This window comes from Bombina bombina, chromosome 9, assembly GCF_027579735.1.
Source record: "Bombina bombina isolate aBomBom1 chromosome 9, aBomBom1.pri, whole genome shotgun sequence".
In the NCBI taxonomy this organism is placed as follows: Eukaryota; Metazoa; Chordata; class Amphibia; order Anura; family Bombinatoridae; genus Bombina; species Bombina bombina.
Genome location: NC_069507.1, coordinates 73,411,722 through 73,426,982, shown reverse-complemented (window position 1 = coordinate 73,426,982; position 15,261 = coordinate 73,411,722).

Sequence of the window (15,261 nt, the reverse complement as noted above, 5' to 3'; positions counted from 1 at the left end):
AGCAGTGACAGGGGCAATGCATGCAATGGGCTGTAGGATAATACCTTGTTGAATAAATATTTTTATAAGGTAACCTTCTAATTTTTATCCATTGGCTCTAAAAAAGCACAACTGTCCTCGACAGGGAAACTGCTCCCTCCACCTTAGGGACTGTCTGCCATAAGTCCCATGTGGTGGCGTCTATTGGAAAACATTTTTCTAAAAATAGGAGGGGAAGAGAACGGCACACCTGGTCTATCCCATTCCTTATTAATAATTTCTGTAAACCTTTTAGGTATTGGAAAAACATCAGTACACACCGGCACTGCAAAGCATTTATCCAGTCTACAAAATTTCTCTGGCACTGCAATGGTATCACAGTCATTCAGAGCAGCTAAAACCTCCCTAAGTAACACGCGGAGGTGTTCAAGCTTAAATTTAAATGTAGAAATATTAGAATCAGGTATCTTTCCTGAGTCATTAACATCACCCACTGACTGAAGCTCTCCTTCCTCAGCTTCTGCATATTGTGAGGCAGTATCAGACATGGTTCTTAAAGCGTCAGTATGCTCTGCATTTTATCTCACCCCAGAGCTATCTCGCTAACCTCTAAGTTCAGGTAGTCTGGCTAATACCGCTGACAGTGTATTATCCATGACTGCCGCCATGTCTTGTAAAGTAAACGCTATGGGCGCCCTAGATGTACTTGGCGCCATTTGAGCGTGAGTCCCTTGGGCGGGAGTCAAAGGGTCTGACACGTGGGGAGAGTTAGTCGGCATAACTTTCCCCTCGTCAGATTCCTCTGGTGATAATTTTTTTAAAAACAGAATATGATCTTTATTGCATAAAATGAAATCAATACATTTGGTACACATTCTAAGAGGGGGTTCCACCATGGCTTTTAAACATAATGAACAAGGAGTTTCTTCTATGTCAGACATGTTTATACAGACTAGCAATGAGACTAGCAAGCTTGGAAAACACTTTAAATCAAGTTAACAAGCAAATATAAAAAACGTTACTGTGCCTTTAAGAGAAACAAATTTTGTCAGAATTTGAAAAAAAGTGAAAAAATGCAGTAAATCAAACGAAATTTTTACAGTGTATGTAATAGGCTAGCAGAGCATTGCATCCACTTGCAAATGGATGATTAACCCCTTAGTTCAAAAAACGGATCAATAAAACGAAATAGACTTTTTTTTTTTTTTTTAACAGTCACAACCAACTGCCACAGCAAGCTGTGGTCCTACCTTCCCCAATAAACGACTTTGGAAAGCCTTTGAGCCCTTTAGAGATGTCCTATAGCATACAGGGGACTCCTGAGGGAAGCTGGATGTCACAGTTTGTAATTTTAACTGCACCAACTGTAACTTTTATACTATAACAGTGGAAAGCCTCAGTAAAACTGTTTCTAGTCAAAATTTAAGCCAGCCATGTGGAAAAAACTAGGCCCCAATAAAGTTTTATCACCAATGCATATATAAAAAACGATTAAACATGTCAGCAAACGTTTATATTGCAATATCATAAGGGTATTACCCCTGGGAGTAAGCATGATACCAGTCGTTATTAAATCACTGTGTTCAGGCTTAACTTACATTAATCCGGTATCAGCAGCATTTTCTAGTGTTTTCCATCTCTAGAAAAAATTATAACTGCACATACCTGATAGCAGAATAAACTGCACGCCATTCTCTCGCTGAAGTTACCTCATCTGTGTAATCCCCTCAGACATATGTGAGAATAGCAATGGATCTTAGTTACAACCTGCTAAGATCATAGAAACCTCGGGCAGACTCTTCTTCTATTTACTGCCTGAGATAAAATAGCACAACTCCGGTACTATTTAAAAATAACAAACTTTTGATTGAAGAAAATAAACTATATTTAACCACTCTCTCCTACAACATCCTAGCTTGTTGAGAGTTGCAAGAGAATGACTGGCTATGACAGTTAGGGGAGGAGCTATATTACAGCTCTGCTGTGGGTGTCCTCTTGCAACTTCCTGTTGGGAATGAGAATATCCCACAAGTAATGGATGATCCGTGGACTGGATACACCTTACAAGAGAAAGATTCAGTATTTTAATTTGGCCGGTGTGGCTCGTACCTTTCTTCATCACTCATATTTGCTGGCTCCAGAGATCTGCACCAAAGTATTGATCTAGGTCCATTTTGGTATATTTCATGCCACCACTTCACTGCCAAATGGGATAAAATAAAATAAATTGTTCACTTTTTTACTAACTTTTTCACAAATTTTAGGTTTCTCACTGAAATTATTTACAAACAGCTTGTGCAATTATGAAATAAATGGTTGTAAATGCTTCTCTGGGATCCCTTTTGTTCAGAAATAGCAGACATTTAGGGCTTTGGCGTTACTTTTTGGTAATTAGAAGGCCTCTAAATGCTGCTGCGCACCACACTTGTATTATTCCCAGCAGTGAAGGGGGTTAATTAGGTAGCTTGTAGGGAGCTTTTAGGGTTAATTTTAGCTTTAGTGTAGTGTAGTAGACAACCCAAAGCATTGATCTAGGCCCATTTTGGTATCTTTCATGCTACCATTTCACCGCTAAATGCGATCAAATAAAAAAGTTTACTTTTTCACTAACTTTAGGTTTCTCACTGAAATTATTTACAAACAGCTTGTGCAATTGTGGCACAAATGGTTGCAAATGCTTATCTGGGATCCCCTTTGTTCAGAAATAGCATATATATATGGCTTTGATGTTGCTGTTTGGTAATTAGAATGCCGCTAAATGCTGCTGCGCACCACACTGTATTATGCCCAGCAGTTAAGGGGTTAATTAGGAAGCTTGCAGGGTTAATTTTAGATTTAGTGTAGAGATCAGCCTCCCACCTGACACATCCCACCCTCTGATCCCTCCCTGATCCCCTCAAACAGCTATCTTCCCTCCCCGACCCCACAATTGTCACCACCATATTAAGTACTGGCAGTGGGGTTTTTTTTTTTTTTTAATATTTTTTTAAAATATATTTTATATAAAGTGTAGGATCCCCCAACCACCCTGATCCCCCCCAAACAGCTCTCTAAGCCTCCCTCCCCCTCGACTTATTGGCCACCATCTTAGGTACTGGTAGCTGTCTGCTAGTACCCATTTTACTTACAAATCTGCCCTTTGTTATAAAAATAAATACCCTACTCCCCTCCCCCTCCCGGATCCCTTTCCCTATCCTTCACTGAACAGTTTCCCTACTTCTAACAACGGTTATGCCCCGCACCCCGCCTCCTCGCCTGCTCACGGACCAACAGTTACTCGGATCCGGAACAAGCACCAGCGATGGGCCGCCCACCCGCCTCCCTGCAATGGCTCCCACCCACCAACGATCGGCACCATGCTGGCCGATGCAGAGAGGGCCACAGAGTAGCTCTCTGCATCGGATGCTTAAAAAACGGTATCGCAGGATGCCTCAATATCGAGGCATCACTGCAATACCCTAAAAGCATCTGGAAGCGATCATGATTGCTTCCAGTGCTTTAAAACCCTGAGGATGTACAGGGTACGTCCTTGGTCATTAAGTGACATTTTTTGTAGGACGTATCCTGTTTGTTCTTGGTCGTTAAAGGGTTAATGCCCTTTTAAAGGAAAAGGAAAGTAAAAAATTAAACTTGCATGATTTAGATAACGCATGTCATTTTAAGATATTTTGAAATTCACTTCTATTTTTAAATGTGCTTTGTTTATTTTCTTTCTTTCTTTTGTTAAGAAAAATAAAAGCATATATAACGTAAATAAAAATGTAACCTCCTGCACTCTTATTATATATATATATTTGAATATTACAATAACGATAAATAATGTGTATTACAGTTCTGCCACCGACACATTCCTAAAATAGGTAAATAGGAATCGCTTTCTAGTTCATGCAGTGCCAGATACTATCAAGGTTGTCATATTGCAGACAGAATGGTACTTTATGACAAATCCACATTCAACACAATAAATAATGCTATTTAGTCCTTATGAATAAAGAAGCCTCAGTTGTAACAGCTGGTACCAAGAACAGACAAGAAGAAATGTGCAGAGCCCTGTATTTACCACCTATTGTACCAGTAAACCAGAGCCCTTATCTTGATTGACAGCAGTGTTCAAATATACAAGAGCTAAGGAATAAGGAAGCTTGTATTTAAAGGGATATACACCTCAAAACTGAAATGCACATAAATATATTTCAGTTTGAATAGAAGCATTTTTGCAGTACACATATGCTTCAGTATGCTTAAAGGGACAGTAAACCCAGAATGAAACTTAAATTGACTGGATAGAGTATGACATTTTAAACAACTTTCCAATTTACTTCATTTATCAATTTTTCTCTTGGTATTCTTTGTTACAGAGTGATCCTAGGTGGGCTCAGGAGCGTGCACATGTCTATTGCCATCTGGAAGCAGTGATTGCAACATTGTTAATTGCAGTGTTATACAATGTTGCAAATACTGCTGCCATAGAATGCTAAATACACATGCATGCTCCTATCAGCCTATTTAGGTTTATACTTCAACAAAGAATACCAATAGAACAAAGCAAATTTGATCATAGAAAAAAATTGGAAAGCTGTTTAGAATTACAGTACATGCTCTATTCAAATCATGAATTGCAACTGCTATCTAAATCATGAATGTTTAAAGAGATAGCTTTTACTGTACACGGAGCATATGTACATATGACTCACGCACCTGCATTCAAACACTGTGCCTGTTTTGAGAGAATATAATGTGTCAGTTTGCATCATCTTTGATAAATACATGTCACTGCCAGCTCTCTGAGCAGCAGCAGTGTTTGAATGAGGGTGCATAGGGCATTTGTTCCCCATGCACAATAAAACATATCACTTTAACTGGCAATGTGTATTGTAAAATGTTTCCATTTAAAAACGCCCACCGTGAAGGTAACTCAATAATAAGCAATAGTAATGCTATACATGCTTCTCTGTAATAATAATGATTTATATATATATATATATAATATGTATAATAATGATGAGTATCAATACACAGATAATGACCACATAACCATACACGTGTGTATAAACTAGCTGATATGGGGCCCCCAGAACTTGGGCTCTGGTGTCACTACACCTACTGCACCAGTGGTAGCTCCTGATTGGCTAAACAGGTATGTCCTGACAATGGTAAGGATTTCTTACTGTTCTAGGGCTTGTCAATCATCTAGAGTGGCCAAAAAAGTTCCCACTGCACCACGGAATTTCACAAACTTTTATTGGAACACGTAGGCCCAAGTAACAGGTGACGTTTCAGGTTACACGCCCTTAATCATGATTAAGGGTGAGTGAACCCGAAACATCGCCTGTGAAATTCCATGGTGCTGTGGGAACTTTTTGGATATTCTGATGTATGGGGTGTAAGCAGTTACCCTATCCCAGATGTGCACAGGAGATATAGAGCTGGTAAGGTGTTGTGTATATATGTACAGTTATAAATCATCTAGGATGGATCAGTTAGGAAGCTGTATTTTACGTATTACATCCTTATGAGAACTAATTGTCTTTGTTATACCAGAAAGTTTTATAATTGATCATATATTTTTTTCATTTAACCCCCACTAATGAGTATATAAGTTCTGTAGGTTTATTCCAATTTACTATTTTATCTTCATTATAACAAAAAACATTTTTTCTATTTTAATTTTCCCTGCTAAAACAAATAAGGTGGAATTTCCAAAATTTAAGCGAGGAGAGTGATTAAATATTTAAATTTAATATTAAAAATTATACTCTAAATTTAAAATCTTTCACAGTCATTATAATTAAAGAGATAGGAAAGTAAAAATTTAAGTTGCCTTGTCATTTTAAGATATTTTTTAATTCACTTCTTTTTTCAAATGTGCTTCGTTCTCTTGGTATCATCCCTTGTTGAAAAAGAATACGCACATATCCTACACTAATGAGAGCTGCTGCTGATTGGTGCCTGCACACATTTGTCTCTTGTGATTCGCTAACTAGATGTGATCATCTTGCTGCTAGTAGTGCAATGCTGTTCATTCAGCAAAAGGATAAAAAGAGAAGGAAGCAAATTTGATAAAAGAAGGAAACTGGAAAGTTGTTTAAAATTGGATGTTCTATCCAAAACAGGAAAGAAAATGTTGGGGTTTCCTGTCCCTTTAAATACAGTTCTTACAGATGCACTGTTGATAGATTTTGCATTAAAATAATTATAATATATATATATACACATACTTTTGTTTTACATTAATGAGAGAGTGAGAGAAGAGAGAGAGCAGAGAGAGAGAGAGTGAGAGAAAGAAGAGAGAGAGAGGTGAGAGACAGGAGAGAGACAGGAGAGAGAGAGAAGAGAATTTCCAATTACATGTAGTTGATATATTATGACTTTATGGGCACAGGCTTCATCATAAATCCTAGTTATTATTTATGTTATCTCTAGCCAATATAACAGAGAGAAGTCATGGCATTCAGGAGAATGGATGTCAGCTATTAAAAAGGGGTTCCAGACTTGTGCTGTGTAAATAGGAATAGATGTAATTAACAGTTAAAACAAAAGGACACTTATAGTGACAAATGGGAAACAAATAGCTGGTTGCACCCTATTGGAAATACTGCCATAAGACCGCTCTAGGGATTGGTAATACTCTGCAAGTCAACAGTGATGAATATCTCCTTAAGCTATAAGGGGAACTGTCTAGGGGACCCTTACTATCTGGTCAATTAATAAAAAACCTTGTAATGCTTTGTAAACGTCTTATTTAAAGGATATTAAACAAAAAAGAAATTAATTAAACTGCAGCTATGCATCTCAAAAGTATTTTAAAATGAATAATGCAGAGTATTGTGTTGTCAAATATGTATGCTTACACTTTTCACCAATTACCTTGTTCCCAGTACAAAAGTATCCTTGTTAACCAATTACAATCTTGTAGCTTTATTCATGGTATGAATTTGCACTGTTGTTCACATATGTGCAGTATTAGAAAGAAAGGGGGGAGCCCACCGCTCTGAAGATGGATTACTACTGATTCTGCTCAGTTAATTTGTTATAATTTCTTAAGACGATTTATTAAACAAACAGACCCAAATGTATTTGTAATATACATTATATAAAGATAGATAAATAGATAGAATTATATATATATAAACAAAGTCACCTTGGCTCCGCACACACTATAACACCTGAAAACTGCCCGGGGTGCATGCAAAGAATACACATGTGGAAGAATAAAGGACGCACTCTCCGGGTCTTGACGAACAAGTATTTAATAATACAACATTAGGGTCTGAGGACGGGGCTGGTCACCCCGAAACGTCACCTAATGTTGTATTATTAAATACTTGTTTGTCAAGACCCAGAGAGTGCGTCCTTTATTCTTCCACACATATATATATATATATATATATATATATATATATACACAGTATATATATATATATATATATATATATATATATACAGTATATATATATATATATATATATATGACAAATTCATATTTTTGGAGGTTCACAGTTCACATGTGCAAAAAAGCAATCTAGTACCTATAAATTACTGTGTAAACACATATTGGTGTTATCTTTATAATAATATCCACGCCAAAAACAACAAGTATCATCACTACTATGGCAAACAATGACTGGAATTGTCCTGAGCACCAAAACAACACCTTTAAGAGATAAAATGGCTACGGAGACTGTGGCGGTGATCGTTAGGACATGAGAAGAAAATAAAAAAAACAATCACACATGGAAAATAACCACTCCTTCTGTGGGCTGACCTAGTCAAATGCAGAAAGAAAATGTTTCCTATCAGAACAACAGAATTTATGTTTACCTGATAAATTACTTTCTCCAACGGTGTGTCCGGTCCACGGCGTCATCCTTACTTGTGGGATATTCTCTTCCCCAACAGGAAATGGCAAAGAGCCCAGCAAAGCTGGTCACATGATCCCTCCTAGGCTCCGCCTTCCCCAGTCATTCGACCGACGTAAAGGAGGAATATTTGCATAGGAGAAATCATATGATACCGTGGTGACTGTAGTTAAAGAAAATAAATTATCAGACCTGATTAAAAAACCAGGGCGGGCCGTGGACCGGACACACCGTTGGAGAAAGTAATTTATCAGGTAAACATAAATTCTGTTTTCTCCAACATAGGTGTGTCCGGTCCACGGCGTCATCCTTACTTGTGGGAACCAATACCAAAGCTTTAGGACACCGATGAAGGGAGGGAGCAAATCAGGTCACCTAAATGGAAGGCACCACGGCTTGCAAAACCTTTCTCCCAAAAATAGCCTCAGAAGAAGCAAAAGTATCAAACTTGTAAAATTTGGTAAAAGTGTGCAGTGAAGACCAAGTCGCTGCCTTACATATCTGATCAACAGAAGCCTCGTTCTTGAAGGCCCATGTGGAAGCCACAGCCCTAGTGGAATGAGCTGTGATTTTTTCAGGAGGCTGCCGTCCGGCAGTCTCATAAGCCAATCTGATGATGCTTTTAATCCAAAAAGAGAGAGAGGTAGAAGTTGCTTTTTGACCTCTCCTTTTACCAGAATAAACAACAAACAAGGAAGATGTTTGTCTAAAATCCTTTGTAGCATCTAAATAGAATTTTAGAGCGCGAACAACATCCAAATTGTGCAACAAACGTTCCTTCTTTGAAACTGGATCCGGACACAAAGAAGGCACGACTATCTCCTGGTTAATGTTTTTGTTAGAAACAACTTTCGGAAGAAAACCAGGTTTAGTACGTAAAACCACCTTATCTGCATGGAACACCAGATAAGGAGGAGAACACTGCAGAGCAGATAATTCTGAAACTCTTCTAGCAGAAGAAATTGCAACCAAAAACAAAACTTTCCAAGATAATAACTTAATATCAACGGAATGTAAGGGTTCAAACGGAACCCCCTGAAGAACTGAAAGAACTAAATTGAGACTCCAGGGAGGAGTCAAAGGTTTGTAAACAGGCTTGATTCTAACCAGAGCCTGAACAAAGGCTTGAACATCTGGCACAGCTGCCAGCTTTTTGTGAAGTAACACAGACAAGGCAGAAATCTGTCCCTTCAAGGAACTTGCAGATAATCCTTTCTCCAATCCTTCTTGAAGAAAGGATAGAATCTTAGGAATTTTTACCTTGTCCCAAGGGAATCCTTTAGATTCACACCAACAGATATATTTTTTCCATATTTTGTGGTAAATTTTTCTAGTTACAGGCTTTCTGGCCTGAACAAGAGTATCAATAACAGAATCTGAGAACCCTCGCTTTGATAAGATCAAGCGTTCAATCTCCAAGCAGTCAGTTGGAGTGAGACCAGATTCGGATGTTCGAACGGACCTTGAACAAGAAGGTCTCGTCTCAAAGGTAGCTTCCATGGTGGAGCCGATGACATATTCACCAGGTCTGCATACCAAGTCCTGCGTGGCCACGCAGGAGCTATCAAGATCACCGATGCCCTCTCCTGATTGATCCTGGCTACCAGCCTGGGGATGAGAGGAAACGGCGGGAATACATAAGCTAGTTTGAAGGTCCAAGGTGCTACTAGTGCATCTACTAGAGTCGCCTTGGGATCCCTGGATCTGGACCCGTAGCAAGGAACCTTGAAGTTCTGACGAGAGGCCATCAGATCCATGTCTGGAATGCCCCACAGTTGAGTAATGTGGGCAAAGATTTCCGGATGGAGTTCCCACTCCCCCGGATGAAATGTCTGACGACTCAGAAAATCCGCTTCCCAATTTTCCACTCCTGGGATGTGGATTGCAGACAAGTGGCAGGAGTGAGTCTCCGCCCATTGAATGATTTTGGTCACTTCTTCCATCGCCAGGGAACTCCTTGTTCCCCCCTGATGGTTGATGTACGCAACAGTCGTCATGTTGTCTGATTGAAACCGTATGAACTTGGCCTTTGCTAGCTGAGGCCAAGCCTTGAGAGCATTGAGTATCGCTCTCAGTTCCAGAATATTTATTGGTAGAAGAGATTCTTCCCGAGACCAAAGACCCTGAGCTTTCAGGAGTCCCCAGACCGCGCCCCAGCCCTTCAGACTGGCGTCGGTCGTGACAATGACCCACTCTGGTCTGCGGAAGCTCATCCCCTGTGACAGGTTGTCCAGGGACAGCCACCAACGGAGTGAATCTCTGGTCCTCTGATTTACTTGTATCGTCGGAGACAAGTCTGTATAGTCCCCATTCCACTGACTGAGCATGCACAGTTGTAATGGTCTTAGATGAATGCGCGCAAAAGGAACTATGTCCATTGCCGCTACCATCAAACCTATTACTTCCATGCACTGCGCTATGGAAGGAAGAGGAACGGAATGAAGTATTTGACAAGAGCTTAGAAGTTTTGTTTTTCTGGCCTCTGTCAGAAAAATCCTCATTCCTAAGGAGTCTATTATTGTTCCCAAGAAGGGAACCCTCGTTGACGGAGATAGAGAACTCTTTTCTACGTTCACTTTCCATCCGTGAGATCTGAGAAAGGCCAGGACAATGTCCGTGTGAGCCTTTGCTAGAGGAAGGGACGACGCTTGAATCAGAATGTCGTCCAAGTAAGGTACTACTGCAATGCCCCTTGGTCTTAGCACCGCTAGAAGGGACCCTAGTACCTTTGTGAAAATCCTTGGAGCAGTGGCTAATCCGAACGGAAGTGCCACGAACTGGTAATGCTTGTCCAGGAATGCGAACCTTAGGAACCGATGATGTTCCTTGTGGATAGGAATATGTAGATACGCATCCTTTAAATCCACCGTGGTCATGAATTGACCTTCCTGGATGGAAGGAAGAATTGTTCGAATGGTTTCCATTTTGAACGATGGAATGTGGTCTGAAGACAATTGAGACCTGTGGAACCTCCCCCTTGGGGGAAGCCCTTTGAATTCCAGAAGATAACCTTGGGAGACTATTTCTAGCGCCCAAGGATCCAGAACATCTCTTGCCCAAGCCTGAGCGAAGAGAGAGAGTCTGCACCCCACCAGATCCGGTCCCGGATCGGGGGCCAACATCTCATGCTGTCTTGGTAGCAGTGGCAGGTTTCTTGGCCTGCTTTCCCTTGTTCCAGCCTTGCATTGGTCTCCAGGCTGGCTTGGCTTGAGAAGTATTACCCTCTTGCTTAGAGGACGTAGCACTTGGGGCTGGTCCGTTTCTACGAAAGGGACGAAAATTAGGTTTATTTTTGGCCTTGAAAGACCTATCCTGAGGAAGGGCGTGGCCCTTGCCCCCAGTGATATCAGAGATAATCTCTTTCAAGTCAGGGCCAAACAGCGTTTTCCCCTTGAAAGGAATGTTAAGCAATTTGTTCTTGGAAGACGCATCCGCTGACCAAGATTTTAACCAAAGCGCTCTGCGCGCCACAATAGCAAAACCAGAATTTTTCGCCGCTAACCTAGCCAATTGCAAAGTGGCGTCTAGGGTGAAAGAATTAGCCAATTTAAGAGCACGGATTCTGTCCATAATCTCCTCATAAGAAGGAGAATTACTAGTGATCGCCTTTTCTAGCTCATCGAACCAGAAACACGCGGCTGTAGTGACAGGGACAATGCATGAAATTGGTTGTAGAAGGTAACCTTGCTGAACAAACATCTTTTTAAGCAAACCTTCTAATTTTTTATCCATAGGATCTTTGAAAGCACAACTATCTTCTATGGGTATAGCGGTGCGTTTGTTTAGAGTAGAAACCGCCCCCTCGACCTTGGGGACTGTCTGCCATAAGTCCTTTCTGGGGTCGACCATAGGAAACAATTTTTTAAATATGGGGGGAGGGACGAAAGGTATACCGGGCCTTTCCCATTCTTTATTTACAATGTCCGCCACCCGCTTGGGTATAGGAAAAGCTTTGGGGGGCCCCGGGACCTCTAGGAACTTGTCCATTTTACATAGTTTCTCTGGGATGACCAAATTCTCACAATCATCCAGAGTGGATAACACCTCCTTAAGCAGAGCGCGGAGATGTTCCAACTTAAATTTAAATGTAATCACATCAGGTTCAGCTAGTTGAGAAATTTTCCCTGAATCTGAAATTTCTCCCTCAGACAAAACCTCCCTGGCCCCCTCAGACTGGTGTAGGGGCCCTTCAGAAACAATATCATCAGGGTCCTCATGCTCTTCAGTATTTTCTAAAACAGAGCAGTCGCGCTTTCGCTGATAAGTGGGCATTTTGGCTAAAATGTTTTTGATTGAATTATCCATTACAGCCGTTAATTGTTGCATAGTAAGGAGTATTGGCGCGCTAGATGTACTAGGGGCCTCTTGTGTGGGCAAGACTGGTGTAGACGAAGGAGGGGATGATGCAGTACCATGCTTACTCCCCTCACTTGAGGAATCATCTTGGGCATCATTTTCTCTAAATTTTGTGTCACATAAATCACATCTATTTAAATGAGAAGGGACCTTGGCTTCCCCACATTCAGAACACAGTCTATCTGGCAGTTCAGACATGTTAAACAGGCATAAACTTGATAACAAAGTACAAAAAACGTTTTAAAATAAAACCGTTACTGTCACTTTAAATTTTAAACTGAACACACTTTATTACTGCAATTGCGAAAAAGTATGAAGGAATTGTTCAAAATTCACCAAAATTTCACCACAGTGTCTTAAAGCCTTAAAAGTATTGCACACCAAATTTGGAAGCTTTAACCCTTAAAATAACGGAACCGGAGCCGTTTTTATATTTAACCCCTTTACAGTCCCTGGTATCTGCTTTGCTGAGACCCAACCAAGCCCAAAGGGGAATACGATACCAAATGACGCCTTCAGAAAGTCTTTTCTATGTATCAGAGCTCCTCACACATGCATCTGCATGTCATGCTTCTCAAAAACAAGTGCGCAATACAGGCGCGAAAATGAGACTCTGCCTATGATTAGGGAAAGCCCCTAGAGAATAAGGTGTCCAATACAGTGCCTGCCGGTTATTTTACAAAATTCCCAAGATTAAAATAATTCCTCAAGGCTGTGGAGTATAAAATATGTTTATATATAAATCGATTTAGCCCAGAAAAATGTCTACAGTCTTAAAAAGCCCTTGTGAAGCCCTTATTTACTGTCTGTAATAAAATGGCTTACCGGATCCCATAGGGAAAATGACAGCTTCCAGCATTACATCGTCTTGTTAGAATGTGTCATACCTCAAGCAGCAAAAGTCTGCTCACTGTTCCCCCAACTGAAGTTAATTCCTCTCAACAGTCCTGTGTGGAACAGCCATCGATTTTAGTAACGGTTGCTAAAATCATTTTCCTCTTACAAACAGAAATCTTCATCTCTTTTCTGTTTCAGAGTAAATAGTACATACCAGCACTATTTTAAAATAACAAACTCTTGATTGAATAATAAAAACTACAGTTAAACACTAAAAAACTCTAAGCCATCTCCGTGGAGATGTTGCCTGTACAACGGCAAAGAGAATGACTGGGGAAGGCGGAGCCTAGGAGGGATCATGTGACCAGCTTTGCTGGGCTCTTTGCCATTTCCTGTTGGGGAAGAGAATATCCCACAAGTAAGGATGACGCCGTGGACCGGACACACCTATGTTGGAGAAATGATGTTAAAAGAATGCATTTAAACGTTTAACATTGGGTGTGGGGGTGGAGAGAGCTGTTTGGGAGGGATCAGGGGGTTGGAGGTGGCACGTGGGAGGGTCATTTCTAGACTACAGCTAAAATTAACCTTACAAGCTAAAAATATTGGAGAAGGAGTGTCCCAGTAATCCCCTTTGAGAAAATAGGGATGGTCTTCATATTTTTCCAGGGCTGCTTTTTATTCCCACTCCAGCCCTGCTTAGATCAATACCTTTGGCTATCTACTTACAAAAATATATAGGGGCCTATTTATTATGTGTCTGTCCGACATGTTCCGATCAGCGGATCAGGTCCGCCAGACTTCGCTGAATACGGAGGGCAATACGCTCTCCGCATTCAGCATTGCACCAGCAGCTCACAAGAGCTGCTGGTGCAACGCCGCCCCCCTGCAGACTCGCGGCCAATGGGCCGCCAGCAGGGAGGTGTCAATCAACCCGATCGTACTCAATCGGGTTGAATTCCGGCGATGTTTGTCTACCTCCTCAGAGCATGCGGACAGGTTATGGAGCAGCGGTCTTTAGACCGCTGCTTCATAACTGGTGTTTCTGGTGAGTCTGAAGATTCGTCAAAAACACGGGCCCTCAAGCTCCATACGTAGCTTGATAAATATGCCCCATAGTTTTGATAGGTAAATAAAAAAAACAAGGCTCTATTTCTGTTTAATGGAGTGAGTAAAAAATGCTAACATTTCTTTGGTGTTTTGGGCAAGTTCTTCTCTGAAATTTCTGGTAGCAATGGGGTTAATTGCAACCATTTAGTTTTAGTTTATATTTATCTAGCTGTGTAAGATAAACATGAAAAAAACAAATGATGTATAGGGTTGATATGGGAAAAATTACTCATGCTGTATATTTTGTCTGTCTTTAAAGGGACATGAAACCCAAATCTTTTCTTTTGTACTTTAAAAAGAGTATGCCAATTTAAACAACTTTGTAATTTAGTTCTATTATCTCATTTGCTTAATTCTCTTGACATACTTTGCTGAAAAGCATATCTAGATAGGCTCAGTAGCTGCTGATTGGTTGCTGCACATAGATGCCTTGTGTGATTGGCTCCCCCATGTGCATTGCCATTTCTTCAATAAAGGATATCTAAAGAATGAAGCAAATTAGATAATAGAAGTAAATTGGAATGTTGTTTAAAATTGCATTCTCTACTTGAATCATGAAAGAAAATATTTGGGTTTAGTGTCCCTTTAATGTGTATGTAACAAGCTAATTTTATACAATTTTCAAATTACTTTTTTTTATTTTACATAATGTATACACTTGTTAAAGTGTTTTTTTTTTTTTTAAACTGCTGCAAATTAACATTGTTTTTGCACATACTGAATAGGGCAATTTGTTTGCAAGGGCATATGATGCTTATTGCAGTCAACATCCATATTACAGTGCCACCAAGAGGCATATATAAGTTTTCTAAATTATACTACACAAATCTTTAGCTAAATTACACATTAGACATTTTTAAGTTCTCATTCAAATGCAAATGAGCAATGAAATTAAGAATTTAAATGGTGAACTAAGATTTAATGCTGCAAGTACAAAATTATAGTTTTAAGATACTAAAACTCATAGATGGATTATAAATGCAACTGTACTTTACTGACATCAATAGAGGTGGAAAAAAGGCTTAGGAATGATTCTTAAAGGGACATTAAACACTTTGAGATGGTATATAAAATTATATAAATAAAAACATCTGCAATATACTTATATTATATTATTTAT